The sequence below is a fragment of the Adiantum capillus-veneris genome, chromosome 20 (assembly GCF_014529385.1).
Source record: "Adiantum capillus-veneris isolate H3 chromosome 20, ASM1452938v2, whole genome shotgun sequence".
Taxonomy (NCBI): domain Eukaryota; kingdom Viridiplantae; phylum Streptophyta; class Polypodiopsida; order Polypodiales; family Pteridaceae; genus Adiantum; species Adiantum capillus-veneris.
The window spans coordinates 138,177,445-138,182,996 of NC_140950.1; the positions used below are offsets into that span (position 1 = coordinate 138,177,445).

A 5,552-nucleotide genomic window follows, 5' to 3' on the forward strand; every position below is an offset into this window, starting at 1 on the left:
TCGTCTCAACATCATTGTCGTTGACATAGACGCCAACAGTACCTCGTCATCAACCTCATTGTTGTCCACATAGACCCATCAGTAGCCAGTACTCAGCATCAATACCCATTAACATCAAGATCTCAACATTTAGCATCATTGTATGAGAATTGTGCAAGAATAAAGAAAGTACTTGCTCCGGCAACAGAGCAAGGGGGCCCTTGAGGGTTTGGGACTCGACATCCCGTGTCATCTCTTCTCTCTCTCTCTCTCTCTCTCTCATTCAGTTGAGTTCAGTTCTTTCAAGTGAAGTAAAGTGTCCCTTGTGTTACTAGATCTCAGCTAAATCCATAAACACTTCGTTGCACCTGACATTGGTATTAGAACTCTATGCGTGCTTTGGCTTCGCAAACTCAAGGGAAGAACCCCAAGTACCAAGAACCAAGAACCCAAAGAGCGTCTCCCAGCTTTTTTTCCTAAAAGAATCTTTGAGTCCCGACCATGGACTCATTAGCTCTCATCTTGATTGCCATGTCTTTGAAGGAAGATGGACATCAGATACACGAAAACCCAGATCTTCAGTACCAGGATCTACTTGCCTCTTATGCAGATATGGAAGGAGTTGGAGACGAGATCCCTTACCTCTTCTGCTTTCACATTCGCGTGTAGCGTGCATCCACTTTCGTCGACAAGAAACCCTTGGAAATACCTACGAGAACCTTTACCGTTCACCTTCACTCGCAATGTTTTCATGACAGGACTATTCGACTGGTAGTACTTGCTCGCAAGGCAGAGTGAGCATGAAGGCTAGTATTCTGTGACAATAGTAAGGCTGCCTAGTAACTCGTATGGTCGGTGTTTACATCGCACCAGATCTACATCCGCAATATCCACCCGTTTAGAGGAATCTTCATTGGTTATGCATTCACGTGCATCAGAAGCATTCAACATCAAAAGTACAGATAGAAGTTCGGCAATTGTGCCTCACCTTTCATAGGGGGATGTCACGTGCGCACTTCACTCGCGCTACGTGGACACGCTTCTACTACTTTGTAGCACGAGTCTTAGCTTAGGACTAAGCCTGGCACCTTTGTGAGCCTCTAGAACGATGTGCATGTCCAGGCTGGTCACACTTGCATACCCTCTCTTGCACAGAACAATCATTTTCATCATGCAGGAATTTTATCGCGTGAACCACCTTTGATAGGATATTTATTAATAAGTGACTTTTCATTTACCCTTGTTGGAATGTAGGTAGGGAAAATGGCTAAGGGAACTATAAAAGAAACCCATTGAGCACTTAGTAGAAGCAGAAGAAGTAGGGACACAAGGAGACAGCCACCCAGCAGTCAAGTAGCACCTCAAGAGCCCTAGCGTTTTCTCATGACAAGCTCACCGTTTTCAGCCCTCAACCATCATCATTTCAGTTTTCAGTCCTCAACCATCATCCATCAACGTTTTTCAGTTCAGCCCGTGACCTCTCGTACCGTGCCCATCCGATAGCAGTACCTCGCCGTCACGACCACCAGCATCCAAACCTACCAGCGTTTTCTGTTTTCTGCCTAAAGCAGCCAGGGATCTGCAGATTCAACCCAGATCAGCTACCGTTTTTGCTTTGCAACCTCGCATGCATTGGCGGTTGTAGATCCTCGCCAAAGAACTGACACAGTTGCAGATCTCTAGTACAAGTACCTAGCGTTTTCAAATTTCAGCCTGGACATCGTCATCGTCGTCGACATTGTCGTTGTCATCATGGTCATCTCGACCTCATCGTCGTCGACGTAGACCCCAACAGTACCTCGTCGTCGACATAGACCCATCAGTAGCTAGTACCCAGTATCAATAGCATCAGTACCCGTTAGCATCAACATCTCAGCATTTAGCATCATTGTATGAGCATTGTGCAAGAATCAAGAAAGTACTTGCTCTGCAACAGCACAAGGGGGCCCTTGAGGGTTTGGGACTCGACATCCCGTGTCGTCTCTTCTCTCTCTATCTCTCTCTTGTGTCTCTCCCTTTCATTCAGTTCAGTTTATTTCTTTCAAGTGAAGTGAAGTGTCCCTTGTGTTTGTGCGGAGTACTAGATCCGAGCTAAATCCATAGACACTTCCACTGCACCTGATAAGGTGTGTTAGATTTTCTATTAGTTGCTCATTGATATCTTTGATTTCAGTAAGGAAAACATCCATTTCTTTTGACTTTTGATTCTTACTGTTTGCAAAATGACATTTTTGCCTCATTGCGATTTGCGTACAAGCCAACCAAGATTTCCCAAGCTTGTTTTGTTGTTTTGGCTGAACGAATGTGAGGAGTAATGATGGGCTTGGCTGGCTTGGACTGAATCAATTGAGAAAAGTGGGCTCTATGAGCTTGCCGAAAGTATTTATCGACCTGTTCACACTTTCCAAAGGTCACAAAAGTCAGAGAAAGTTGAGTAGGAGGGTGTTGGCGACGCTGGTGACTATGCTCGGGAGGATGCAACTTGATTTGATACCGATTGTTGGAGGTAGGGTTGTAGAAATGCGCATACAACTTGGAGATGGAGAAGAAGCTCAAGACACACAACAATGAATGTATTACTTGGTGTGTGAACAAGCTAAGATTTCCCTAGAGTGATGGACGTACATACAAAGCACGGGAAAAAAACCTCTTAGTGAGGGGAAAAAAGTGCCACAACGTTCGTAAGTGTGCTCACACACATCACTACCATATCATGGTAACACTGTTCAGGTTTGTTCTCCTTCAATAAAGATGCCACCTGTGTCTCTTAAGCCTAGCAACGTTCATAGCGATATGGCTGTACATTCAAGAGATGACATTCCTCTTGGTGCAATCATGACACAAAATGAGGAGAGCTTTCCCTCTCTTGGATCATAGAAAATTGTGTATGTTACAAGATTTGAGAGTGAAAACCAAGAAATAGCCTTGGTTAAAAATTATTGTATAGTTTATGGACACCTTGAGGATCGGTGATCGACCATTTATCTTGAGGCCTTGAGATGTTTATTTTAATACTAAGATGTTTTCTTGGAAGAGAGAGAGAGAGAGAGAGAGAGAGAGAGAGAGAGAGAGAGAGAGAGTGTTCTTGTTGTCTCTGCATATGTACATTATAGATGCTTAATTTTGCAGAGATGTGCCTATGTTGCTACGTTCACTCGGTTTTAACCCATCAGATCAGATTGTTCAAAAAGTACACTTCTTCGTTTGCTTGTGTTTTTTGTATGTTAGGTTGCTTGCATATGTTCACTCATTTCTTGTGATTTTCCAGGCCAAAAGCCAGCAATCAGCAAAGATCACACAGAGTTTTTTGGACTATCCCTACTTTAAAGAGGCATTTGTGGAGGCTTTTACCTTACGAAGGGCTGAATTCAATTGCCACTCAGAAGATGATATTCTTGCTGCATTTCGGGTATTGGGTGCATTTCGGGTATTGCATGCGTCATTATAAATTCACTAGTACGGCCAGCCGCCTTCGGCGGCCTCTCTCCCTCTTTATGGCGCACAAAGGGGCTTGTTTTTGTTTTGGACTTTAGTCTTTAGGTCGAAGATTGTGACACGTGTAAAGGGCTCCCCCTTGCACCATATTATGTTAGTAGATGAGAAGTTTTTTTCTCTTCATTTTCCTGCTAGGAACCTGGCATGCTATAACTCCCTTGAGTCAAGAATCTTTGGAGCCTCAATATCTTAGAGTAAGTCAACTTCATACTGTTGAAAGAAGCATTTACAAGACACTCAATCCAATAAGTTGTGTGATGAATGATGTTTGCAATTGCTGGTTTGTTCAAATGAAAGCACTTTATTAGACATCCGTGGCACTTAATAGGACTCCAGAACATTTTACTTGAGTGATGATGTGGCACCCTAAATGCTTGAAGGTGTCTTGCTGCTGAACTCCCTTTGTCGGCATTTGGGTCGAAAATCCATCCGAGTTGGGCATCAGATTTGCATTAAAATTTCAGGGCTTCGGAATTTGTCTTCTGAATTTTCGTTCATGAAAATTCGGTAAAAAAAAGTGCACCCTTCAATCCGCCCAGCAATTAATTGTTTACAGTTTGTGTGGAAGAAAGACATTAGAAGATAAAGAAAGTGTGTCTGAAGTTTTTGGAATCGTTTCTCCAACAGAAGCTACTCATGGAAGCAGAAAATGGGTTCTCACATGAAGAAGTTGACAACATGATTTGAACATTCAAGGACAAAGACACTGGTCTTTTGTGGCATGATGATGGCATGCCAATAATTCTATATGTTGGTGGAAGTTTGCCTAACCATGTTTGCGTACACAACACACACACACATCTCAATTTTAGCCTAATCATAGTTTTATCAACCACTCTTCTTCAAGCTAGTTGCACATACATTAGAGTTATATCAACTAAAAGACCAAACCCCACCCCCGCGGGGCAATCCCCCTCCCCTTTTTGGCACCCCAAAACATTCACACACAAACATACACATCCATCATCACCCATCCATCCACATACCTACCATACCTAGATATTTCTCTTTGCAATATTATTAACTGATCTTATTCTTATACAATATCACGTGTTCAACCCATATGCATGTCGTGTTTGATATGTCAACTTTGTCTTTAGGACATAGAATCCATAACTTTAAAAATTTCACATCACTTCCATAAGTTTCTCTTAAACTTAGCATCGCTACCATACGTTTGTTTCAAATACATGTGAGTGAACTCAAGCACATATCTTTCTGTTAAATACATGTGTGTGAACTCACCAAGACCATTATGGCACCTTTTTTTCCTCACTAGGTGGTGTCTCTCTCTTCATTTTGTATTCACTCATGACTCAAGGCTCACTCGTCTTTGCACATTAACCAAATAGTAATGTTTATTCTTGTGTTCTCTTTAGCTTCTCCTCCATCAAGCTATGTGTGCATTTCTGCATCCCTAATCTTGGTATTTGGCATCGAAGTACATCATAGCTTTCGCACTCTCACTGGCCGCCATTTCATCTCCTTCAATCCCCATGTGAATTGGCAAGCATCTGGTGGTCACCTAATACTTTAAAACAACCTTGTGTCATGAATATTATCATTAAGATTAGTTGCACTCTATTTTTCAATATGCAAACAAGGTTACTTTGTTCTTTTTGAACATAATTGACAAGGACAAACACCCTTTAGTCTAATTGGGATTGTGTTGTATAGCATATGGTGGTTCATTATTTTTCCTGTACATGCAACTTTTCAATCAAATGGAAGCAATGGCCAATGAGATATTTGGTGTGTTAGTTGGTGTAGAGGGTAATTTGGATGAACCAAACTACCTATTGAGAGCTAATGCATTTAATTTAGTGAGGATTCTTGAGACCTTCTAAAGAGATATTGCATGTAAATACATCTCTTCCTTTTTATCATCATGTGTGGGCACTCCACACTTTTACTTATATTTTTCACCTTACTAGTTCTCTTGCACAATTTCAATCCTATCATACTTCACCCACGTTGACCTAGTATGTCTTAGTCTCTATTATTTAGGCACTTTTACCTATATATATTTATGCTTGTGTTAAGTGGTCCACACATTCTCTTATGCTTCAAAAGTGCAT

The 5,552-nt window shown here is 41.7% G+C and overlaps 1 pseudogene; it reads left to right on the forward strand.

Moving 5' to 3' along the window:
* The first annotated feature begins 3,118 nt into the window (after positions 1-3,118).
* On the forward strand, positions 3,119-5,011 carry LOC147433300 (uncharacterized; annotated as a pseudogene).
* The last annotated feature ends 541 nt before the right edge of the window (positions 5,012-5,552 follow it).